Here is a 27,879-nt window from a genome sequence, read left to right as displayed (position 1 = left end):
CAGGATTCTCCCCGGTTTATTACCAAATTCATATTGTCTTTTAGCGGACTTTAAAAAGGCCTGCCTGGTTTCCTGTTCCAATATGTCTCTCAGTGCCTCCCTTTTTCCCATAAGTTCGTCCATTATTTTATGGTCATTTAACCCTTTATGTAACTGTTCCAACACCTGGATTTCCTGTAAGATTAGTGATTTTTGCGTTGACCTTATTTTCCTCCTCTTAACTGCTTCTGCTATCAATCTCCCTCTCATATATACCTTATGGGTCTCCCACAACACAGTTGGTGCAATATTTTCTACATTATTTTCTTTAAAAAATAAATTCATATCTCTTTCCAAAGCTTCAAATATTTTATGGTCATGCAGGAGGGATTCATCCAACCTCCATACTCTTTGTCTAATCGGTATATCCTCCAGGTCCAAAACAGCCTCAACAGGGGCATGATCGGAGAGAGTTATTGATTTTATTTCTACTTTCTTTAACCCCTCCAAAAGCTGATGGTCCAAGAGGATATAATCGATTCTTGAGTAGGAGTGATGTACCTGGGAGTAATATGTAAAATCCTTTCCCCCCGGATGCGCAACTCTCCACACCTCCACTAGTTGCTGTCGATGTAATTTTTGTTTAATTATCTTTAGGTATTTTCCTTCTGAGCGTAGGGATGGGGGTTGGGCATCCAGGGTTGGATCAAATACAAAGTTAAAATCCCCTGCCATAATCACCCCCCCTTCCTTAAAACATTCTAATTTATTCATCACTTTCCCCAAGAAGGGACAGGGGAGATAATTAGGGCAGTAGATACAAGCCAACGTATACATTTTATTAAAAATCAAACCTTTGATAAATAGATATCTCCCTTCAGAATCCGATTCCATAGCCTTTAAAGTAAAGGGGGTATTTCTGTCAAACCCAATAGCAATTCCTCTTGCCCTTTTGCTAGAGGAATATCCGTGAAACCAAGTTGGATAATTTTTAGACTTCAGACCACTATTATGGGACCATTTAAAATGAGTTTCCTGTAGGAAAGCAATATTTGATGACCATTTTTTCAACTCCTGCAAAATCTGATATCTCTTATTGGGACTATTTAACCCTCTAACATTATATGTAACAATCTTCAACGGGGCCATCTTTCATGGAGATTGGTTATAGCCCACCATAAACATTCCATCATGTAGTCAAAAACAAAAATAAACGTATATTTTTTACCTAGATCGATCCAGTCGGTATACCCTTCATTGATAAATGTGAAACAACAACATATTCTCCCCCCCCAATATTTTCCTCCCTCCCTTCCCACCCCCCCACCCTTTACACATTGAATATCAATGTTATCGTCCTCCATGCTAGTGCCTATTTACTAGACCCCAGCCCTGGTTGGACCTTCCTTGAGGGAGTATAAGTGCCCGCGTGAGTCCCCGAGCCTCACCCCACCTTGGGGGTGGTCTCGGGGGGGCACGCGGGCACCGCCCCGCCCCTGGCGCATACTTCCCCCCCATGCGAGCCTACTCAAAATCATCCTTGTCTAGTGCCTCTCTTTATTTTTTACTTTTCCTTCCCTTTTCCTTCTCCTCCCTTTCCTTCTCCTCCCCCTTCCCCTCTCTTCCCCCTTCCCTCCCCTCTACTATTCTTCCCCAAATCCTTCCCATTAACCTGTTGTCATTTATTTACCCCACTATTTGCCTCTTCCACCCCCCTCTCCTCTCCCCTAATCCAGCGAAAGAGGAAGGGAGAGGAAAAAGAGGGAGAGAGGCCCTACACTCTATTCCAAGGTTGTTCTCTTAATTTCGTCCAATCTAGGGGTTTTTTCTCCCAGTTTTCTAGATTAACACATGGTATATTCAGTTTATTGCAAAATTCTTTCAGGTCCTCTGGGAATCTTAAAATGGCTGTTATCCCTTGGTTTTTAGCTATCAGACATGCGGGGAAACCCCATCTGTAAGTAATCTTCTTCTCTTGTAGTTGATTTATTAGGGGTTTCAATGCCCTTCTCCGGCTCAGTGTCTCTTGTGAGAGGTCCGAAAAGAAGAGCAACGTAGCTCCCTCATATTTAATAGTATCAGAGCTTCTTGCATCTTGCTGAATTTGTTGTTTTGTTTCGTATTGAGTAAACCTCACAATCACATCTCTCTCTATCTCAGGTCTTGGCTTCTCTTTTGTTTGAATTCTATGTATTCTATCAAAAGCTATATGGGATGTTACTTCTTTTTTCATTATTTTATTAAAGACTTCTCGAAGCACGGTCTCCAACTCAATGTTTTTCACGGATTCTGGTAGGCCGCGAATTCTTAAATTATTGCGCCTATTTCTGTTTTCCTGGTCTTCTAATTTATATCTAATGTTTCTCATTTCTAACCAGTCCATATCCGCTCTTTTTTGTAATTCCGAAATAGCTTTTTTATGCTCTTCTAATTGTGTTTCCGATTCTTCTACCCTTTTTAATACGTTTTGAATATCTGCCCGGGTTGCCTTTAGTTCTCCTTTGATCATCCCTTCCAGATGTGACATCATTTCTGCCATGTCCTGTTTAGTAGGGAGTGATTGGGGATTAGTTCCTTCTTTTTCTAGTTCCCACATTTTTCCTGATTCTTTTTGTTGATGTCGTTCTTTCAAGCTTTTCTGTGGAGTTGTACCTTCCTCTATATTAGGTTTTTTATTCATCTGTTTTTCACAGGAAGGTGATGTTCCTTCTCCCCTTTCGGCCTCCCTTTCTTCCCTCTGATCTACTCTGCCCTGGGCCATATAAGTTTTTATAGAGTTCCCCTTCCCGCTTTCTGTTTGTCCTGCTTTAGCTCCCCTCCTTACCATGATCCTTTCTTACCCCCTTCCCCTTCGGTTTAGTCTTTCAAGTTTATGCAACTAAGCATTAATATTATTTAACTCTATTACCGGCCTAATCTTCCCCAGATTATAGCTCCTCCTGGGGAGCAGACACTCTTTCCTTGTTTATTCCCTTCTTCTTTTCCTTTCCCCCTTCCCTCTTCACTTCCCCCAATCTATTTGTGTACAAATCCGTCTTCAATTACTATACAATTACAATACATCCTCATTATTATGCAATTTTTATACAATTTTTCCAAAACTATATAATATATATATTATGTATCCGAAAAGGGGGATATAGAAGAGCTTTCCTTCCCCCTTTTCTTTTCTCCTTTTGAGTTAAATACAAAAAGTGCATAAAGTGCAAGAAAAAAAAAAAAAAAAAAAAAATAATAAAAAAAAAATAAAAAAAAAGGGGGGAAAGGATGCACACAGTGCAAAAAGTGTTAAAGGTAGTGAAGTTTTGCCAAAAAAGTGCAAAAAACACAAAGTGTAGAGGTGCTTAAAAAAAAAAAAAAAAAAAATTTTTTTTGAATAAGTAAGTGCAGTTAATGCAGCAGGTGCCAAAAAAAAAAAAAAAAAAGGGATAATAATAAAAAGGGGAGGGGAAAAGGGGGGGAGGGGAGAGTCCAACTGCAACAAGTGCAGAAAGTGCAAAAAAGTGCAAAAAAGTGCAAAAAAGTGCAAAAAAGTGCAAAATTGTCAAAAAGTGCATAGAGTGCCAAAATTACAGAGAGAGGGGAATGAAGGGGAAATGGAATACTCCCGAGAACAGGAATAGGGGGGGGGAGGGGGGTACTTTTTATTTCTTAGTTTGTCTATTTTTTTTCCAGAATATTTTTTAATCCAATCCTTATATCCTTTTTATTTACCCTCCATCAAAAAAAAAAAAAAAGGGGGGGGGGGTGCAAATAACAATGTGGGAGGGGGGGAAAAGAGGCAAGTTGTTGTGTTAGGTATACTACATGTATAAATGTATGCTCTAGTCCTAGTCTCTTAATCTTTGCGCAGGAAGAGAAGTAACTTTTGATTTCAGCTATGTCAGAAGGAGATTCCAGCACATATATCTTAATATCCATTCATCTTAATATCCAAAGTAAAATATCCGGAAAAAGACAAAAGAAAGAGGAAATTGGGGGGGGGGGGGGGAGGGGGAATTACAAAATACAGTCCAATAACTCCTCCAGGGTCACACTTTCTCTATTTATAGTTAGTTTGATGGTATTAATTTCTTTTCAGATAGAGTCCATATTTCAGATTCCCCCAGAACCTCAAGTATCCTATCGTCCGAGACCTTCGTTCAGTCTATTGAGATAAATATTTTGTCTGGAGCAGTCCACTCCACTTCAACCATACGATCGGATTCTCCTCTCAGCCCCTGTGCATCAGCCAGTTCGTAGGTCTTACATCCAGTTTGATATTTAAAGGGGCTAGTTTATATAAACCTAGGCATAAACTGGTCTCTATACCCGTCAGAGACCCAAGGCAGTTCCTGAAGGGAAAATCCAATATAACAGTCCTCTCAAAGCAGCCCGCAGGACATGGGGGGGACAGGGGGGAGAGAAATTTCAGTTTAACAATCTATCACTCTGCATAGCCACAAGATTGCAGCCGCTCTCTCTTTCTTACCCCCTCCAGAGCCCCCTCGCCGTCAGCCGCATCAGCGTCCTCTCAGTGTCACAGGATCTCCACACTCCGCTCTCTCTCTAGGGGGAGGTCTCTGCAAGCAATCGCCTCCGCAGTCAGTAATCCACGTCCTGGGTCAAAGGCTCCAGGAGCGGACCTCCGCTGATCTCCTTCACTCCTTCTCCCCACTCGTCCGAGTCTAACAAGCTCCTTATCGTGAGGGGGTACGTATATTTCTGTATCTGGCTCCACCGACGGCAGGATACTTGAGCTCCCCGCGATCGTAGCTTCAGTTACTCAGTGGCTCAGCATATGTTTAGGCTCAGGCATAGGCATAGGCACAGGTGGTATCATTAGTTAAGACAGCATGCTTTTTCAGCTCGCCGGGGAGGTGCGCCTTCGGCTGCGGCGTTCAGCTAGTGAGTGGCGCCATCTTCTGTAGCTCCACCTCCTCCTCCCCTACAAAAGCTTTTTTGTACACACCTCAGATTCACTTAAGTTGGGAACTAAGTTCTAATCCTACAGCTTAGCCTGTCCACATACCCCTGTCTGATGTGAAAACCCTTGATTGCTCTAATATGCAAATGTTAACACTTCCTGGTAGAGCCAAGAGGTAACATGGCATATCTTGCATCTACCTTTTAGCCACCAAGGATGGTCCTCAGTGTAATTTAAGAATTAGCCCTGTAATCATTGCCCGCCTACCTTCCTGCTGCCCAATACTTCCTAGTACAGTCAGGCCGCTGTTATTGAACTGTGGGACATATAATGGGAAGGGCATGTGCAAAGTGGAAGGTTATACTGTCAGCAGCAGCCAAAATGCCACCAGAAATCTATTTTCATATCTACGTGATTGGATCATTGTTTTGCAGAAGCCTTCACATTTAAATTTTTGTGAAATGCTATTTAAGGCTTGTTCATTTCTAAAGGTATGCAGACAATTCAATGTATTTTTTATTTTTTTTATTACAATACTAAATTTGCCTCAGGTGGCTATAATGGAGGCTGGCCTTCTTATCTAGAAATCAGTCTAAACAGAACACAGTAAAAACAACAGCAATGTTACTTTGGAGCAAATAAATGTAATAATGCGTTAGAGTGTTTGTTCACCAATGCCAGAAGTCTGCCAAGCAAAATATGTGAGTTGGAAGCTCTGGTGCATGAGAAGAGCTATGATGTAATTGGTATTGCTGAATCTTGGCTTCATTCCTCACATGACTGGGGTATTAATATTTCTGGCTATGCACTCTTTTGGAGAGACAAGGTAAACATGAAAGGTGGCTGTGTCTTTCTCTATGTGAGAAGTGATCTCAAAGTGAGTGTGAATGAGAACCTAATTGATGGAGAGTGTGATGTGGCTGAAGCATTATGGGTGGAACTGCAAATACATGTGCGTAGTTCAAAGTTAATCATTGTTATAGATTACCCAATGTTAATGAGGAGATGGAGACTCAGCTCCTTGCACAGATGAAAAGGGTTGCAAGGGCTGGGATGGTGATAATAATGGGGGATTTTAACTACTTGGAAATTGACTGGAGTAATAGCACTGCTGGAACAGTTAAAGGGCAAAAAATGTATAAACCTATTACAGGACAATTTTATGGTCCAGTTTATTGAGGCTACAACTAGGAATTATGCTCTGTTGGACCTGGTAATCTCAAACCATGTAGAGCCGATTACTGCCTATGTTCATATAAAGGAACATCTGGGTTGCAGTGACCATAACATGACTTCCTTCAATGTTAGCTGTAAGCAGAAATCACATACGGAAAGAAAAAAACACTTAACTATAATAGAGCAAAATTTTCCAAGGATGAGGGCTGCTCTCCAGGACTTAAACTGGGAGGGAATATTGACATTGATGAACACATAACAGAAATGATAATTCTTCAAAAAGACTGTATGTGAACTCACTGCAAAGTATTTTCCCATAGGCAACAATTTTAAAAGGCTAAAAATAAAACCTATGTGGCTCACAGCCAAAGTTAAAAAAAAACTATAAATAATAAGAGCTTTTAAAAAATATAAAAATAAAGGGACACTATCATTATTTAAATGTTACAAATAATATAACAGAATATTTAAAAAGGAAATCAAGGGCACAAAAATTCAAAACAAACAACAGATTGCAAAAGATAGTAGGACAAACCCCAAAATATTCTTCAAATATATTAATAGTAAAAAGGTCAGGTCTGATCAAGTAGGCCCTTTACAAAATAATCTAGATTGGGTGACTGGGGACAAAGAGAAGGTTTATTTATTAAATACTTTCTTCAGTTCTGTGTATACAAAGGAGCATGGAGGATCTCAAGTCCATAATGGGGATAGTATTGACACAGCCCCAAATGATCCACAATGGCTCAAATGTGAGATGGTGCAGAACTATTGAAAAAGAATAAAGGTGGATAAAGTACCTGGACCAGATGGCATCCACCCACGGATCCTAAAATAATTGAGCTTGATCATTTCAGGCCATTGTATCTAATTGTTAGGGAATCATTCATAACTGGAATAGTACCACTGGATTGGTGTAGGGTCAATGTGGTGCCTATAGATGTTAGTTTAACCTCTATAGTTCAGAAGATACTGGAGAGTTTAATAAAAGACCACATAGGTGAGTTTTTGTTGTAAAAAAATAAGGTAAAAGGTAAAGTCTACAGGCTTGGAAATATCCGTTTGTAAATGGATAAAAAACTGGCTAAAATACAGAATTCAGAGAGTAGTGGTTAGTTCAGTGCTGGGAGCCTTACGTTTTAATATCTTTATAAATGAGAAAGGGTCTGGGATTAAAAGTACCATTTCAGTCTTTGCAGATGACACCAAACTATGCAGTGGAATAACGTCCTTACTGGATGTCTCCAATTTACAAGCCGACCTCAATGCACTGTTTAACTGGGCGACTATGTGGCAGATGGAGTTTAACCACTTGCCGACCGCCGCACGACGATGTACGTCGACAGAATGGCACGGGCAGGCATATGGGCATACCTGTACGTCCCTGCCTTCCTGCGGGTGGGGGGCCCGAACGGGCCCCCCCCCCGGTGCCTGCGGCGGTCGGTATTCGTTTGGGAGCAATCCGGGATGAGGGGGCAGCCATTCATTCATGGCCACCCCCTCGCGATCGCTCCCGACGAATGGAAATGCTCCGTGACATCACTTCCTCTCCTGTAATGTAAACACAGGCAGAGGAAGTGATGTAATCTCTCCTCCGTGTCGGTATTTTTCGTTCCGGCACCGAGGAGAGAGGATCGGTGAGTTGCACCAACAAGACACTACACAGTAGAACATGCCAGGCACACTCACACCCCCCTTCACCCCCCGATCACCCCCCCAATTACCCCTGCCCCCCCAGTCACAGTGACACCAATTGCATTTTTTTTTTTTGCATTGGTGTCGTTTGTGACTGTAATAACTGTTAGGGCAGTTAGGGTTAGCCCCCTTTAGTTCTAATGTACCCCCCTAACCCCCCCAATAAAGGTTTAACCCCGTGATCACCCCCCGTCGCCAGTGTCACTAAGGCTGGGTTCACATTGCAGCGGTTTATGAGAACGGATGTGATTCGCACTGCACTGCAGTGCAAATCACATCCGATCTCTGTGCGATTCGAGTTCAGCCATACAGATAGTATGGCTGAATTTGCGTCGCACCCGTGGCACCCGCCGCAAACTCGCACGGGACCCTTTTTTTGGTCCGCAGCAGAATCGGATCGCATGGGTGTTCACACCATGCGATCCGAGTTTGCAGATCGCACTGCGATATGCGAACTGATCTGGGGGTGTCATTAACATTTCACTGACACTCCCAGCAGTTCGCATAGGGCAGTGTAAACTGCCGCCGGGAGGCATGCGATGCGGGAACCCGCCGCGGATTCGTGGCGTTCCCGCATCGCTCCAGTGTGAACCCAGCCTAATAAGCGATCATTTTTCTGATCGCTGTATTAGTGTCACAGGTGACGCTAGTTAGGCAGGTAGGTATTTAGGTTCGCCGCAGCTTTTTATAGCGCCAGGGACCCCCATATACTACCGCATAAAGCCCCCTGATTGCCCCCTAGTTAACCCTTTCACCAGTGATCACCATATAACTGTTACAGGTGACGCTGGTTGGTTAGTTATTTTTTTATAGTTTCAGGGCACCCGCCATTTATTACCTAGTCTCACTAGTGTACCCCTAAATTTAGGGGTGTCTACTTTCCAAAATGGGGTCATTTGGGGGGGGTTTGTGCCATCTTGGCATTTTATGGCCTTCAAAACTGTAACGCCCTTAGAAAGCCTGAAGGCGGTGCTTGGTTTTCGGGGCCCCGTACGCGGCTAGGCTCCCAAAAAGTCCCACATATGTGGTATCCCCGTACTCAGGAGAAGCAGCAGAATTTATTTTGGGGTGTCATTTCACATATGCCCATGGCATGCGTGAGCAATATATCATTTAGTGACAACTTTGTGAAAAAAAAGTTTGTAATTTTCCCGCAACTTGTGGCAAAATATAAAATGTTCCATGGACTCAACATGCCTCTCAGCAAATAGCTTGGGGTGTCTACTTTCTAAAATGGGGTCATTTGTGGGGGTTTTGTGCCATCTTGGCATTTTATGGCCTTCAAAACTGTAATAGGTAGTGAGAAGTGAAATCAAAAATTTACGCCCTTAGAAAGCCTGAAGGCGGTGCTTGGTTTTCGGGGCCCCGTACGCGGCTAGGCTCCCAAAAAGTCCCACATATGTGGTATCCCCGTACTCAGGAGAAGCAGCAGAATTTATTTTGGGGTGTTATTTCACATATGCCCATAGCATGTGTGAGCAATATATAATTTAGTGACAACTTTGTGAAAAAAATAAAAATAAAATAAAAGTTTGTAATTTTCCCGCAACTTGTGGCAAAATATAAAATATTCCATGGACTCAACATGCCTCTCAGCAAATAGCTTGGGGTGTCTACTTTCTAAAATGGGGTCATTTGTGGGGGTTTTGTGCCATCTTGGCATTTTATGGCCTTCAAAACTGTAATAGGTAGTGAGAAGTGAAATCAAAAATTTACGCCCTTAGAAAGCCTGAAGGCGGTGCTTGGTTTTCGGGGCCCCGTACGCGGCTAGGCTCACAAAAAGTCCTGAAAGTGGTTAATGTAGATAAATGTAAAATTATGCACTTGGGGGCTAACAATATGCATGCTTTATACATACTAGGATGAGTACAACTGGGGGGATCCATAGTGGAGAAGGATCTGGGGGTTTTGGTAGATCATAAGCTCAATAATTGCATGAAATACCAAGCTGCGGTTTCCAAAGCGAGCAAAGTCCTTTCTTGTATTAAGAGGTATGGACCCCAGAGAGAGAGATATCATTTTTCCCCTGTTCAAATCATTAGTAAGACCTCATCTGTAATATGCAGTTCAGTTTAAGGCACCAGTTCACAAAAAAGAATATTGGGGAACTAGAGAAAGTGCAGAGAAGGGCAACCAAACTGATAAGAGGCATGGAGGAACCCAACTATGAGGAAAGATTAGAGGAACTGAATTTTTTTCACTCTTGATAAGAGGAGATTAAGGGGGGATATGTACATATATCTAAGGGGTCCATATAGCGAACTTGGTGTTGAGTTATTCACGTTACGGTCAACACAGAGGACAAGGGGGCATTCTTTATGCCTAGAGGAAAAGAGATTTCATCTCCAAATAAGGAAAGGTTTCTTCACACTAAGAGCTGTGAAAATGTGGAATTTAGACCCCTTTCACACCACACCGCCCATAGCGTGGGTGGTAAAACGCCGCTATTTTAGCTGCGTTTTACCGCCGGATTTGCGGCGCATTTCGGCCGCTAGCGGGGCACTTTTACCCCCACTAGCGGCCAAGAAAGGGTTAAAACCGCCGGCAAAACGCTGCTATTGCTGCATTTTGCCGGCGGTATTACAGCGCTGCCCCATTGATTTCAATGGGGAGCAGCAGTGGAGGAGCAGTAAACACACCGCTCATTCACCGCTCCAAAGAAGCTGCTGGCAGGACTTTTCCCTGACATCCTGCCAGTGCACCGCAGTAGTGTGAAAGCCCTCGGTGTAGCTTCTTTAGGGCGGATTGCAGGCGCTATTTCTAACGCTATAGCGCCTGCAAAACGCCCTGGTGTGAAAGGGGTCTTACTCCCTCCAGAGGTGGTTCTGGCCAGCTTTGTAGATTGCTTAAAGAAAGGCCTGGATTATTTCCTAAATGTACATAATATAACTGGGTACTAACATTTATAGGTAAAGTAGATCCAGGGAAAATCAGATTTTCTCTCGGGGGATCAGTAAGGAATTTTTTTTCCCTGCTGTAGCAAATTGGATCATGCTCTGCTGGGGGGTTTTGCCTTCCTCTGGATCAACTGTGGGTATAGGATTGTGTATATGGGATTGTATGACATTATTTTTTATTTTTGAACTAGATGGACTTGTGTCTTTTTTCAACCTGACTAACTATGTAATCTGCTAAAATGTTTGCTATATAACTTGCCATATATATAGATCATCTACAGGAGATTGTATGTTTATTAACAATACAGAAGTTACAATAGAGGATCAACTATAATCACTTTGTAATGTTGAAAAGACTTTAAAGCGGAGTTCCGCCGATAAAAAAAAGAAGAAAAGTCAGCAGCTACAAATACTGCAGCTGCTGACTTTTAATGTATGGACACTTGCCTGCCCAGGACGCCCGCGATGTCCTCACCCAAAGCCGATCTATCCCTTGGCTCCCGGGTGGAGGCGCCGGCATCTTCGGAAAGGGAATCAGGAAGTGAAGCCTTGTGGCTTCACAGCCTGGTTCCCTACTGTGCATGCGCAATCTCACTGGTCCCTGCTGTCTTCGGGGACCTGTGTGTCTCTCAGAAGACAGCGGGGGGGACAGAGGAGGGGCCGGACATGGCACAGATACTGCAGCTATCTACGCCCGGAAGTTGGAGAAAATACCTGGATTATACAGGTGTCTGCTCCCCCCTGAAAGGTGTCAAATGTGACAGCGGAAGGGGGGGGGTGAATCCAAAAAGTGGAAGTTACATTTTTGGGTGGAATTCAGCTTTAACCCCCCTGACGGTATTCCCGAGTCTGGCTCGGGGTGGAATTTTCATACCAAAAGCGGTATCCCCGAGCCAGACTCGGGACTGCATCGCTGGATCCAGGAGGAGGTTTACTTACCTTCTCCCTCGGATCCAGCGTTGTCTCCCCGCTGTACGAGCGAGCCGTGTCTCGCTCGATGCATCACATCGCCGATCTCCGTTCCCTGCGAGCGTTGCGACGCACGGGGACGGAGATCGGCGCCAAATTCAAAAAGTGAAACAAACAGTAAACATACAGTATAATGTAATCTTACAGATTACATTGCTGTATGTAAATATTTCAAATCCCCGTTGTCCCTAGTGGTCTGCCCAGTGTCCTGCATGCAGTTTTATGTAATAAAAACTGTTCTTTATGCCTGGAAACTGGAGATTGTCCATAGCAACCAAAACTGTCCCTTTACATCAAAAATGGTTTTAGACCAGCTAGAAAACAGCGATAATAAATTAGAATCACTCGCAGAATTGAGCGATAGCGATTTGTGGGGAGATCCGTCATCAAATACTGAAAAGTAATGACAGTGACAATTCTGCAACTGAGCAAATTTCAGTGTTTTTGATGTGATTACATTATTGAATAATTTTTATTATTGTTATATTATTATTTGGTACAATTATTTATAATTATTTATTATATTATAATTTATGATTTCATTTTTCAAACTTTATTATACCCGGGATGTCTGCTAGACTCTGGTTTGGACAGATTTAAGTGAGTTATTCCTAAGAATTACAGGACTACAATATAAAACGCCAAATTTTCATGCAAAATAATGGTACCGCTTTTAGCACCTAAAATCCGAAATAATCGTACCGCCAGGGAGGTTAAGGGACAAATATCAAGCAATTTATCAATACATGTAGATGCAAACAAGGCAGCCAGTCAACAAAGTCTAATCCTGACCATGAATTATCTTTTTTTTTTTCTTCTGCTGTCAGAATATACTAATCAGCACTACAGCCAGTTGGCTGCAGCCTGCAAATCAAGAACATTTTCCTAATGGTCCAGTTTGAGAGAAGTTTGTCATCTTCACCCGCAGTCTGCTGACTGGACAGTAAAAGAACACCGGAAGGCTATTATGATCAACTTTATGCTCGCTCTCCTCTCACTCTCCTCTATTGTCAGCATGTTCCTTGTCAATACATTTTCCATGCAGCAAAACAGATTGGCTTCTAGTTTTGTCCGTCCCTCTCCCAGTATACTGTATATGGGATTTCATGGGATCTCTTTCATCTTGTCCATCCCTAACTACCTCTACTTGTGTAAAAACTTGCCTGAGCTTCGTCAAGTTTTATTCACAATCTATTCTGGGTATCTTTCCAGGTTCTGTGTAAGGTTCTTCCATATTTTTTGCAAGTTTAGGTCAATGGTTTTATTGATGCCATCGCAGGTGTCTTTGAGGTTGCTTTGCAAGGGTTCTGCAGCTGTCTTCTACCTGCAATGGTTTCCAGGTCCCATTATACTAGTTTTGTAGCTGTCTCCCACTTCCCTTGCAGGAACATTGCAGGTGTCTGCAAGGGTTTTGACAGGGGCCTCCTACCTTTGTTTGCAAGAGCCTCGAATGTGTCTTCTGGGTCCTATTGCAAGGCTCTTGGCAGGTGGCTCCCAAATTTTGTTTTGGACTAGCAAGTTTCTTCCAAGTTTTATCGCTAGGGTCTTGACAGGTGCTGTCCACCTCTTTGCAAGGTCTTTGCATGTGTTATCCATGTGTCATTGCTAGGGTTTTGACAAGTGCCTCATATAAAATGGCCTCCATGGTGTCTTCCAAATTTCATTGCATGAGTCTTGGCAGGTGTCCACCTCTCCCTTAGTGAAAGGGCCTTGCAGGTTTCTCCTTCATCCCCCTACTCAGGTCTTTGCATGTGCATGCCTACCTTAGCAAAAGGCCTCTTAGATTTATTTTGAATCCTTTTGCTTACGGTAGGTCTTAGCAAGTACCTCCCACCTCCCTTAGCAGGAGGACTACCAGGTGTCCCCCAGGTCCAGTTGCTTAGATTGTGTCAGTTTTCTTTTGACTCCCTTAGCAAAGCACCTCTCAAGTGTCTTCTGGATCCTGTTGCTTAAGTGTTGGCAGGTGCCACCTGCCGCACTTCCCTGTGTCTTCCATGTCCCAGGAACTTCTCACCTCCCTTAGCATAGATCTTGACAAGTACCTTCCTCCTGTCTTTGAGTGGAACTTCACTCTCTCAATCAACATGGACTATTTTTTAATCCTTATGCTGCTAACATCAGTAAATAAATAGGAAAGTAAATGATATTTACTTGTTTTAAACTTCTTGTTTACATTTCTTTAGTTACTACTTGGTTTGCAGACTTAGAAAAATAATGTCATACATAGCAGGATTCTTTAAGAGGGGTTTTCTCAGCTAAGCACACCCTCCTGCCTGCATGCCTGAGCTAATGGCAGGAGGGCAGATGGATTCCAAGAAGGTAATAATACATGAATCATCTGCCCTTACTTAAGATGGCCATGGCCAGAAATGCTGGGGAGGGGTTCAAAGTTATTTATTAATAAAATAAAACATGGAGACATAGATGAATGGCTGAGCTTGCTTTGAATATTGAATATGGATTAAATAGTGTTTTTGGTGTGTGGTGCTCAGATGGAGTGCAGTTTTGCTTTAACAAAGAGCCTACTAGGTGTCTTTCAAATCCCATTGCCTTGGCCATGGTATTTGTCTCCCACTTCCCTCAGCAAAGATCCTTCCAGGTGTCTTCTGGGTCCCATTGCTTGGGTCCTGGCAATTGCCTCCCTCCTGCCATAATAAAGAGCCTCACAGGTGTCTTTCGAGTCCCGTTGCTCAGGTCTTGGCATATGCCTGCTGACTACTTTAGTAAAGGGCCTCCCAGGTGTCTTCAAGATCTGGTTGCTTGGGTCTCAGCAGGTGCCACACGACTTCTTTAACAAAGGACCTCCCTTTTTTCTGGGTCCTGTTAATTGGGTCTTGCCGGGTGCCTTTTTTTCCCTGCCTCCCTTAGCAAAGGGCTATGCCAGTGTCTTGTTGGTTCTAATGCTTAGGACTTATAAGTGTCTCCAGCTTCCTTTAGCATAGGGGCTCCCAGGTGTCTTTCAGGTACTCTTTGTCTGAACTTGGCAGGTGCCTTCCACCTGCTTTAGCCAAGGGTCTAAAAAGGGGTCTTCTGGATCCTGATGTTTGGGTTTTGGAGGTATATTCCTCCTCCCTTAGCAAAGGGCTTTGCCAGTATCCTCTTGGTCCTGTTGCTCAGGTCTTGAAAGTAACTTCAACCATCCTTGGCAGTAGACTTCTCATGTGTTTCCTGCGCCTTTGCAGATGCCTCCCACCTCTCTAAGCAAGAAGCCTTCCAGGTGTCTTCCAAGTCCTGTTGCTCTGATCTTGGCAGGTGCTTCCCACCTCCCTTAGCAGGAGGCCTCCATGGTGTCCTCCAGGTCCCATTGTTTGGTTCTCAGCAGGTACTTTCCACCTTTGTCAGCAAAGGGCCTCCCAGGTGTCACATTTCTTTGGTCATGGAAGTGTCACCCTGATTGCTTAGCAAAGAGCTTTGCCAGTGTCATCCTGGTCCTGTTGATTGAGGTCTCTGAAGGTGCATTTCACCTCCCTTGGCAAAGGGTTTTGCCAGTGTCTTCTGTTTCAAGTACCGTTGCTTGGGTTTTTGCAGGTGCCTCCCACCTCCTTTGGCAAAGGGTTTTGCCAGTGTCTTCCAGGCAACTTTGCTTATGTTTTGGAAGTGCCTATTGCCTTTCTTGGCAAAGGGCCTCTCAAGTGTCTTTCAGGTCCCATTACTTGGGTCTTGGAAGTAACTTCTTTAGCACAGGGCCTCCCAGGTGTCTTTTGCATCTCATTGTGTACTACTTTGAAGTGCCTCCCTCCTTTTAGCAAGGAGCCTCCCAGGTGACCTCTTGGTCTCATTGCTCGGGTCTTTGCAGGTGCCTCCCACCTCCCTTAGTAAAGGGTTTGTAGGTGTCTTTGGGGCCCCTTTGCTCAAATCTTGGCAGGTGCCTCCCAAAATTGACCATGCAATAAGCCATACAGTTATTCTAACCCTTACATGCTGTTTAAAAATTCTGGGACAATTACAATGGTCACCTTTTATATACCTTGGCAAAGAAAATAACTGCGCTGAACAATATACTAAATTAAATAGCTGCAACACAAGGTGAGTTACACACAAAATACAATAAAAAACAAAATAGTTGCGCTCTAATAAACTCAGTGAAAAGATGTTGTCAGTGATCAATAATACAAAAATGTCCAAAAAAAGGGATATAACCTGAACAAAAAAGCAGGATCCCACAGGAAAATCCAGAGAAGTTGTCCTCAATTTTAAAACAAGAAAGAGGCTGGATAGTGCATTAGCGCTAGTTTAAAAATGTATTTAGAAAACATAACATCAGGGTACTCACACATTTTAGGTGCACACACCTAAAATGTGTGAGTACCCTGATGTTATGTTGAAGCCCAGTGGTGGGGAGTGGTGAGGTAAGGTAGTTGAAGACACTGTGGCAGAAAAGGAGGTGGTTGAGGGGACTGTGACTGTGTGTGATGAATAGGGAAAGTTGGAGACACTGGTGGGGGTAAGTGAGGTGGTTGGGAGGCACATTAACCATAGGGGTGAGGTAGGTAGGCAAGGGACCCTGTGGGCTGTTGAGATCTGTAGGTTGGAAGCACTATGGCAGAGCATTGGGGTATGGTGCATGATTGAGGGGATGCTGTAAGGTGTATGATACACACTGAGATGGGGGGTTTAGACATTTTTAGGTTTATTTCTTATAAAGTGTACCTAACACAGGGCTGTACAGAGGGTGGTAACCCATAGCAACCACTCCAATAGCCCATATCTATATGTGTGTATCTCTATAAAAATCTAGATTATGTATTACGTGACTGTTATTAGCATTAAATGTCAAATCAAGACATAGAAACATTTTTCTCTTATTTATTAATTGACACATGCCGACATAATATTAACCCCCCCCCCCCCCCCCCAGTATCTAGTACAGGCCTGAAGCCTGTGCTGGAGTAACATCACCCTGGTGACCAGAAGGCATTACCCCAGCATTTACTTGAACGGATTAAGGCCTTGTTTGCATGTGTGGCTATTTTATCTCAGGTGACAGGTAATATGTCACCTCATGGATGCCTATTAACCATTGAAAGTCCGTGCCGCAAATGCCTGAATTACGGGCAGTTATATAATGATTACTGCACTGTCCTCTGCATCTGTGAAAGTTGTAATATTTCTGCAGCGATGTCTGCTAATATGGCCGCCAGTCATATTAACATGTGGCTGGGTGATCGGGGGGTCCTGTTTTTACCACCAGTGTAAACAAGGCCTATAGGGTTAATTCTTTACCTGAAATTAGGGGTGTGCAGAGGGTGTAACCAGTAGCAAACACCACCACTATCAGTTTACTAGAGTGAAAAATTGTACACTGTCTAGAATTATTAGAGCTGTAGGTGAAAGGCGAAATATCAAGACACCCAAAGAGTATGACTGGTGCATAGATCAGTCTGTTTTATTTTGCTGTCTGTCTGACATTGCTAACTGGTGATTGCCTCAATGAAGAGCTCTGGGTGGAGACTTTCCTGACCTTGTGTCACTAAAGCATTAGAAGAAATGCAGTGATATAAGAAGAGTCTATAAGTAGGTGGTATCTGTGGGTATATAATAAAGGAGAAGAGTCTATAAGTAGGTGGTTATCTGTGGGTACATAAGAAAGGAGAAGAATTTATAGGTAGGTGGTATCTGTGGGTACATACAGTTGTGCTCATAAGTTGACATACCCTGGCAGAATTTATGATTTCTTGGCCATTTTTCAGAGAATATGAATAACACCAAAACTTTTCTTTTCACTCATGGTTAGTGTTTGGCTGAAGCCATTTATTATCAATCAAGTGTGTTTACTCTTTTTAAATCATAATGACAACAGAAACTACCCAAATTACCCTTATCAAAAGTTTACATACCCCAGTCCTTAATACCGTGTATTGCCCCCTTTAACATCAATGACAGCTTGAAGTCTTTTGTGGTATTTGTGGATGAGGCTCTTTATCTTCTCAGATGGTAAGGCTGCCCATTCCTCTTGGCAAAAAGCCTCCAGTTCTTGTAAATTCTTGGGCTGTCTTGCATGAACTGCACGTTTGAGATCTCCCCAGAGTGGCTCAATGATATGGAGGTCAGGAGACTGAGATGGCCACTCCAGAACCTTCACTTTATTCTGCTTTAGCCAATGACAGGTCGACTTAGCCTTGTGTTTTGGATCATTGTAATTTTGGAATATCCAAGTACGTCCCATACGCAGCTTCTTGGCCGATGAATGCAAATGTTCCTCCAGTATTTTGATAACATACTGTATTCATCTTGCCATCAATTTTGACCAAATTTCCTGTGCCTTTGTAGCTCACACATCAGAGATCCACCTCCGTGTTTCACAGTAGGAATGGTGTACCTTTCATCATAGGCCTTGTTGACTCCTCTCTAAATGTAGTGTTTATGGTTGTGGCCAAAAGCAAAATTTTGGTTTTATCACTCCAAATAACTTTGTGCCAGAAGGTTTGAGGCTTGTCTCTGTGCTGTTTGGCGTATTGTAAGCGGGATACTTTGTGGCATTTGCGTAATAATGGTTTTCTTCTGGCGACTCGACCATGCAGCCCATCTTTCTTCAAGTGCCTCCTTATTGTGCATCTTGAAACAGCCACACCACATTTTTTCAGAGAGTCCTGTATTTCACCTAAAGTTATGTGTGGGTTTTTCTTTGTATCACAAACAATTTTCCTGGCAGTTGTGGCTGAAATTTTAGTTGGTCTACCTGACCATTGGTTTGGATCCACAGAACCCCTAATTTTCCACTTCTTGATTAGACTTTGAACACTGCTGATTGGCATTCTCAATTCCTTAGATATCTTATTATATCCCTTTCCTGTTTTATAAAGTTTAACTACTTTTTCCCGGAGACCCTTTGACAATTGTTTTGCTTTCCCCATGAGTCAGAATCCAGAAATGTCAGCACAGCACTGGATGAAAGATGCAAGGGTCTGTCGGGAGTCCAGAAACCCATTGACCTTTTATACACACACACTAATTACAAGCAGATAGATCACAGGTGAGGATGGTTACCTTTAATAGCCATTGAAACCCCTTTGTGTCAACTTGTGTGCATGTTATCAAGCCAAAATCACCAGGGTATGTCAACTTTTGATCAGGGTCATTTGGGTAGTTTCTGTTGTGATTACGGTTGATTGATAAAAATGGCTTCAGCCAAACACTAACCATGAGTGAAAGAAATGCTTTTGTGCTATCATTCATATTCTCTGAAAAATGGCCAAGAAATCATAAATTCTGCCAGGGTATGGAAACTTACAAACACAAACACAACTGAGAGAGAGAGAATATACATTTTTTTTGTATGATGGAAGAAAGGTATAAACAGTGAGGGAAAAAAGTATTTGATCTCCACTGACGTAAATTATAAGTCTGTAATTTTAATTGTAGGTTTATTTTAACAGTGAGAGACAGATTAACAACAAAAATATCCAGAAAAAACGCATTTCAAAAAAAGTTATAAATTGATTTGCATTTTAATGAGTGAAATAAGTATTTGACCCCTTCCCAAAACATGACTTAGTACTTGGTGACAAAACCCTTGTCAATCACAGAGGTCAGACATTTCTTGTAGTTGGTCACCAGGTTTGCAGACATCTCAGGAGGGATTTTGTCCCACTCCTCTTCGCAGATCCTCTTCAAGTCATTAAGGTTTTGAGGCTGACGTTTGGTAACTCGAACCGTCAGCTCCCTCCACATATTTTCTATGAGATTCAAGGGTAATTTCACCTTTACAGAAAAGTCTGTACGGTGAACTTAAACAGGACCCTCTCCTCACCACCACCCCCCCCCCCAAGTCCCGCTGACCAGCATGGCAATGATCGTCAGTTCTGAGCCCCAGTATAGCTACCTCATGGCTCTGGGGCTTAGAAATCCCTGGAGCTTAATCTCCTAAACGTACCCCATCAGGAGGGACGTTTAGGAGCATTCTAATTGGTCTGCGCCATCACATGTGTGGCGCTGCCCAATCAGAACCCACGTAGCCCATCCTCTCAGCGGGGAAGAAGAAAAGAGAAAGCTGAGAGGATTTCTAAGCCCTGTGGCCGTGAGGTGGCTATACCAGTGTTTAGAAAGGGCAATCGCCGACATGCAGGTCAGCGGGACTGGGGGGGGGAGATTCATGTGTAAGTTCACCTTACAGATTTTTCTGTAAAGATGAACTTACACTTTAGGGTCTGAAGACTGGTTAGGTCACTCCAAGACCTTTAATGTGCTTCTTCTTGAGCCACTCCTTTGTTGCCTTGGCCTTGTGTTTTGGGTCATTGTCATGCTGAAATACCCATCCACGGCCCATTTTCAATGCCCTGGATTAGAGAAGGAGGTTCCTACCCAAGATTTGATGGTACATGGCCCCGTCCATCATCCCTTTGATGCGGTGAAGGTGTCCTGTCCCTTTAGCAAAAAAAGAGCCCCAAAGCATAATGTTACCACCTTCATGTTTGACAGCGGGGATGGTGTTCTTGGGAGGCATAGGCAGCATTTCTCCTCCTCCAAACACGGCAAGTTGAGTTGATGCCAAAGAGTTCGATTTTGATCTCATCTGACCACAACACTTTCACCCAGTTCTCCTTTGAATCATTCAGAAGTTAATTAGCAAACTTCAGACGGGCCTACACATGTGCTTTGTTGAGCAGGGGGACCTTGCGGGTGCTGCGGAATTTCAGTCCTTCACAGTGTAGTGTGTTACCAATTGTTTTCTTGGTGACTATGGTCCCAGCTGCCTTGAGATTGTTGACAAGACTCTCACATGTAGTTCTGAGCTGATTGCTCACCGTTCTCATGATCATTGAAACTCCATGAGGTGAGATCTTGCATGGAACCCCAGAGCGAGGGAGATCAACAGTTACTTTGAGTTTCTTCTATTTGTGAATAATCGCACAAACTGTTATCACCCTCTCGACAAGCTGCTTGGCGATGGTCTTGGACAGCTCTTTGGTCATGGCCACGGTGGAGCGTTTGGAATCTGATTGATTGCTTCTGTGGACAGGTGTCTTACTGAGGTAATAAGCTAAAATTAGGAGCACTCTCTTTTAAGAGAGTGCTCCTAATCTCAGCTTGTTACCTGTATAGAAGAGACCTGGGAGCCAGAAATCTTGCTGAATGATAGGGGAAGAAATACTCATTTCACTCATTAAAATACAAATCAACTTATAACTTTTTTGAAATGCGTTTTTCTGGATATTTTTGTTGTTATTTTGTCTCTCACTATTAAAATAAACAGTGGCGGAATTATCAGGGTCGCACCAGTCGCATATGCGACTGGGCCCTTGAGTTTCGCCACTGTAGGGGGGGCCGCCGCCGCCCGGGATATAGTCATTTACACGGAGAGTCCCGGTAAGCTCCGCCCATTGTTTCCGGCTGCTCCGCCTATCCTCTGCTACCGCACTCACTGGGACAGTCCCCGCCCGCTTCACCCATCCTCTCTGCCTGCACAGTCTCCGCCCATCTTCTCTGTCCCCACCTGCTCCGCCCATGTTCTCCAGCCACACCTTCACTCACAGGCTCTGCCCAGCCTCTCTGCTCTCCCAACCAAGACCAAGCAAGGAGGAGGAATGAAGTGATCTGCAAGTGAGTGGCACCCATCGCTTAATAACAACACTGCCACTGATACCCCCCACTCCCACCACAGCTGGCACTGATACCCCCCACACCACCACAACTGCCACTGATACCCTCTACGCCACTGCTACTGCCACTGATACCCCCACACCACCGCTACTGCCACTGATACTCCCCACACACCACCGCTACTGCCACTGATACCCCCCCACACACCACCATTATTGCCACTGATACCCCCACACCACCACAACTGCCACTGACACCCCCCACACCACCACTACTGCCACTGATACCCCCCACACACCACCACTACTGCCACTGATACCCCACACACACCACCGCTACTGCCACTGATACCCTCTACGCCACTGCTACTGCCACTGATACCCCCACACCACCGCTACTGCCACTGATACCCTCTACGCCACTGCTACTGCCACTGATACCCCCACACCACCGCTACTGCCACTGATACTCCCCACACACCACCGCTACTGCCACTGATACCCCCCACACACCACCATTATTGCCACTGATACCCCCACACCACCACAACTGCCACTGACACCCCCCACACCACCACTACTGCCACTGATACCCCCCACACACCACCACTACTGCCACTGATACCCCACACACACCACCGCTACTGCCACTGATACCCCCCCACACACCACCGCTACTGCCACTGATACCCCCCCACACACCACCGCTACTGCCACTGATACCCCCCCACACACCACCATTACTGCCACTGATACCCCCCACACCACCGCTACTGCCACTGATACCCCCCACACCACCGCTACTGCCACTGCTACCCCCACACACACCACCATTACTGCCATTGATACCCCCCACACCACCACAACTGCCACTGACACCCCCCCACACCACCACTACTGCCACTGATACCCCCCACACACCACCACTACTGCCACTGATACCCCCCACACACCACCACTACTGCCACTGATACCCCCCACACACCACCACTACTGCCACTGATACCCCCCCACACACCACCACTACTGCCACTGATACCCCCCACACACCACCACTACTGCCACTGATACCCCCCACACACCACCACTCCTGCCACTGATACCCCCCACACACCACCACTACTGCCACTGATACCCCCCCCACACACCACCACTACTGCCACTGATACCCCCACACACCACCACTACTGCCGTCTGCCACTGATACCCCACAGACCACCATTACTGCCACTGATAACCCCCACACACCACCACTACTGCCACTGATACCCCCCACATACCACCACTACTGCCACTGATACCCCCCACACACCACCACTACTGCCGTCTGCCACTGATACCCCACACACCACCATTACTGCCACTGATACCCCACACACCACCATTACTGCCACTGATACCCCCCACCCCACACCACAGCTACTGCAACTGATACCCCCCCCACACCACCACTACTGCCACTAATACCCCCACCCCCCACACCACCACTACTGCCACTGATACCCCCTCCCCCCACACCACCACCACTAATACCCCCCACACCACCACAACCACTGATCCACCCCACGATGACCACTACTGCCACTGATCCACCCCACCATGACCACTGCTGCCACTGATCCCATCCTTGCCACTGATACCATTCCCCTCCCCACCACTCATCCCAACCCACCCCCCCCAACCACCACCCTCACCACAGATCCCATCCTCCCACCACCACTGCCACTCATCCCATTCCATCTCCCTCCATCCCCCTCCAACCATCACCCTTTCCACTGATCCCATTCCCACCACCACATCTGCCACTCATCCCATTCAACCTCCCCTATCACTGATCCCAACCACAACCCTTGCCACTGATCCCATCCCCCCTCACCACTGCCACTGATCCCATTCCCCCACCACCATCGCTACTACTGATCCAATCCCCACCCAACCACCACTGCTGCCACTGATGCCATCCTCCCCACCGCTGCCACTCATCCCATCCCCCACCAAAGATGCCACTGATCCTATCCCTCCTCAACCACCACTGCTGCCAATAATCTCATCCCCCCACCACCACCACTGGCACTCATCCCAGGGGCGTAATTACAGGGGTCATAATTGCCCCTAAACACCTGGATGGGGGAGGGGGCTTTTAGAGGAACAAATTCCCTCAATTCTTCTCCTGCAGCCACTAAAAGTCTGCTTCTCCTCCTGTCCCTCTGATAGGCATTAAATGACTGCAGGAGGAAAATGGAGGGGATTTGTTCCCCCTCCGATCCAGGTCCTGGTGCCCCCAGGATCATTGGGAAGATCTCTGGCTGGAGGTCGGGGGGGGGCCCTCCATGGTTTCTTGCATCGGGGCCCTGAAGGTTCTAGTTACGCCACTGAAAATAAACCTACCGATAAAATTATAGACTGATCATTTGTCAGTGGGCAAACATACAAAATCAGCAGGTGATCAAATATTTTTGTCACACACTGTAGGGCTGTGGAGGGATGTGGAACCTACAAGTGGCAGTCAAAAGGCACATTGTTGTCTGAGGTTTTCTTTTAGCATATCAAAAGCAGTCGACTAAATGAAGCAGAGGAATGAATATATTCCTTTTTGCAAGTGCTGTAGATTTTACAAGTGTGAATGCTGGCACTAGGTGGCGCTATATGTCTTGTTTAGAAAACGAAATACAGTATATAAGCTATAAGGTTTTTGGCATGGACAAATGTTAAAGTGATAATACAGAGAAATGTTCTTTCAAGAAGAAATGCTGAACTAGTTAATATTAATAACACATTTTTAATACGTGTGTAGCTTATGTAAATGAATTTACTCATTTAAAAAATACTTTTAATGAAGGAAATGAAGCTTATTAACATTTAGGCTGGGGTCACACTATCTTTGCATGCGGCTAACACCAGGGGTTCGGTGCGTCCCAGTTCACCGTTTTACGCCAGATTTCAGTCCGAATTTTTGTCTGAATTTGGACTTGAAATGGACCAAAAGACGCACAGGGGAACCCCCATCCAATTGGCAATTGCGTGAACCCAGCCTTAAATCTACATTTCCTTACATAAAACATCTGCTGTTAGCACAGAAAGTAAATTGCTACATTTTTATTGTGCTTGTACTCTACTGCATAATATTCTCCACATAACTATGTGACTAAAATCATGTTTTTCTTAAAAATGGATTCTTGATTTTTGAGTCTTCTCTAAGGTTGGGTTCACATATATGCAAATCAAATGCGTTTTTAAGAGCATCCAGTTCCAGTTTGCATAATATGTGAATGAGACCGGCTCTAGAGAACGATACTAAAGTCTTGTTTTTTTCATTTGAAAATAATAAACATGTTCTACTTACCTGCTCTGTGTAGTAGTTTTTCACAGAGCAGCCCAAATTCCCCTCTTCTCGGGTCCCGCTTTGGCGCTTCTGGCCCCTGCCGAGTGCCCCTCAACGAGCAGCTTGCTATGGGGACACCAAAGCCAAGCCACTACTCGATGTGTCCATTCAGACATGGAGCCATGGCTGGGTCCCGTCCACTCTCTCTCTTCATTGGCTCACTGACTTTGACAGCAGCGGGAGCCATTAGGGTTATGCTGCTGTCTCAGCCAATCAGCCAACTAAGTCTCTTGTGCAACAATTGCTGGATTGAGATGGGGCTCAGGTAAGTATTAGGGGGACTGCTGCACACAGAAGACTTTTTATCTTAATGCATAAAACCACTTTAAGTTAAAGTGATTGTACACCCTGTACAACCACTTTTACCTACAGGTGAGCCTATATTAAGGCTTACCTGGCTGTAGGTGCTGGAAATATCTCCACGCTTAGGAAATAGTGAACTGCAGCCTCCCTAATTGGAATGCATAGTAGTAGCCCATTATGCTTTACCTTTGCAGGGTAATAAAGAGGAAGTAAAACCCATCAGGGTTTTAACTAGTTAAGGACTGGAAAAATTTGGCCGCTTAATAACTGGGCCAATTTTTTGTGATGCGGAACTTCGTCGCTTTAACTGACAATTGTGCGAGCATGCGACGCTGTACCCAAACAACATTTGGCAGGGAAGGGGTTAACACTAGGGGGCAATCAAAGGGTTAACTTTGTTCCCTGGGTGTGCTCTAACTGTAGGAGGGATGAGCTGCCTAGGACATGACAGAGATCACTGTTATCGATCACTGGGAACAGTAGATCTCTGACATGTCCCCTGTCAGAATGGGGATCCGCCTTGTTTACAAAGGCAGAACCCAATTCTGCCTCTGTACTAGGCAATCGTGGGCTGCTGGCGGACATCGAATCCACTCGATCTGTGGGCACGCTCCAGCAGCGCCTGTGCGAGCCGCCGTACAGCTACGACGATTCGTGTAGGAGAGCCAATCTGCCGATGTGTAGCGACGGTTGCTGGTCGGCAAGAAGTTAAATTTAAACAAAGATATACAATACACAAATTATTACAGCTCTGTATTCATTAAATGCATAATTAAGAATTTGAATTATAATGCATTACAAGATAAAAAAACTTCTGCTTTTACAACCACTTTAAAGGTGAGCAATGCAGCAAAATCTGTTTTTTAAATGACTTTTCCTAGGCTATATAGTTTTTTTTTTACTTGAATTCAGCTTTAAAGGGTAACTCCACTTTCGTAAAAAACAAAACAAAAAAACTTGCAAATAAAAAAAATAATAATATAGGGTATACAATTGCGACTCAAGTCATACTATAATTGAATGTCATTAAAAATTACCTTTTCTTTTCAATCTCCAGTGCTGCAATTTTCTGTAAAATGCAATGCAATATGGCTACCTGGAGGCATTCTGTACACATTGTGTACAGAACGCCCCCTAAAGATGTAATTTCCTGCTTGTGTGATTGGCTTACTGATTTTCCCAGAAGTCTGCACTAAGATACAAATCAGATTTTTGGCATATAGTATCTACAACAAAATGTCATTTTTGGTGAGATGCTTCCAAAGGGAAATCCTGTCTAAAGGGATGCAGACCCTAGTGCCCTGTACACACGGTTGGACATTCCGATGACAAAATCCGTCAGATTTTTTCCGACGGATTTTGGCCCAAACTTGTCTTGCATACACAGTCGCACAAAGTTGTCAGAAAATCTGATCGTTCAGAACGAGGTGACGTACAACACGTACGTCGGAACTATAAAGAGGGCAGTAGCCAATAGCTTTCGTCTCGTAATTTATTCTGAAAATGCGTGGCACTTTGTCCATCGGAAATTGCCTACACACGATCGGAATTTAAACAATCTGATTCTGTTGTCGGAAAATTTTAAAGCCAGCTCTCAAACTTTGTGTGTTGGAAATTCCGACAAAAAAAGTCAGATGGAGCCCACACACGATCGGATTTTACAACAACGCGATCCCATCGCACATTTTCCGTCAGAAAGTCCGACCGTGTGTACAGTGCATAACACATTCCTCATTATCGTTCTGCAGGTGCCACGTCTGATTGATAATTGTAAAACCACTCCTATACATTCCCAACAGTTTTTTCTTCAGAATAACAAAAGGTAGGAATCTGCAACAAAGTTTGTTAACCCTTTAAAGTCCACATTTTTCAATGAGTTAGCATGACTCAAAATGTGCTCTACCAAACGATGGAGCAGAACGTTAAAGGGTTAACCACTTCAATACTGGGCACTTTCACCCCCTTCCTGCCCAGGCCTCAGCTCTCAGTGCTCTCACGCTTTGAATGACAATTGCACGGTCATGCAACACTGTACCCATATGAAATTTTTATATATTTTTTCACACAAATAGAGCTTTCTTTTGGTGGTATTTAATCATTACTGGGTTTTTTATTTTTTTCTAAATAAAAAAAAACGACCAAAATATTTGAGAAAAACATGTTTTTCTTTGTTTCTGTTATAAAATGTAGCAAATAAATAATAATTTTTTTCATATAAATTTTGGCCAAACTGCATACTTCTACATTTCTTTGGTGACAGTAACCCAAATCCATGTTTATTATTTAGTCTGTAGGAAAGTAGACAGTCCAAGGTATTTAATAGGAGGCATGGCAAGTTTTTGTCACAATTTTTTGGAAAATTAAGAAATGTTAAAAAAAAATATAATTTTTTTTTCACAATTTTTACCAGCGCAGAATAGCGTCATCATATAACTAGTGTGGCGTTAATCAGGCATACTGACTGGTGGGGTGGGCAGGAGGCAGGTTCTGGGGAGGACGTCATATGATATTCTCCCGGAATGGCGTGTGTCCCTCCTGGCCATCATTTGTCTATAGGCTGGGCGGGAACTGGTTAAAATTCTTTCAATGTACATAGATCACCCGGGGGGGGGGGGGAGGGTTTTTCTCAACAAAAGTGGAGTTACTCTTTAAGTGTTAAGGACAGGTTAAATTCTACTGGGTAGATTTTCCTTCACTTCCTGACAAAACAAAAGAGGAAATCCCTGGTTGTCACCAGAACTAGTGTCCTCATTGTAAAGTTACTGCGCTATTCCTGCTCTGGTGACAACCAAAAATCCCTGATTTTCCATCACTTTCAATGATAAGTGAACAGAACAAATAGAGAGTATAAATCTCCCAAATGGGAGCACAGGCAACAATAAAAACCTGACAGATGTTCTAATCCTTTTCCACTCTAATATTAAAAATGTTTTGCCTCTAGTTATACTTCAAAGTGATACTACAGGATAAAATGTTTTTTTGTCCAAAATAAAAAAGGGGGATATACTTGCTTGCTCTGTTCAATTATATTGC

Source organism: Lithobates pipiens, unplaced genomic scaffold, assembly GCF_037356315.1.
Source record: "Lithobates pipiens isolate NorthernLeopardFrog02 unplaced genomic scaffold, aLitPip1_a1.2 Scaffold_1, whole genome shotgun sequence".
Taxonomy (NCBI): Eukaryota; Metazoa; Chordata; class Amphibia; order Anura; family Ranidae; genus Lithobates; species Lithobates pipiens.
Note: the sequence above shows the minus strand (reverse complement) of the source record.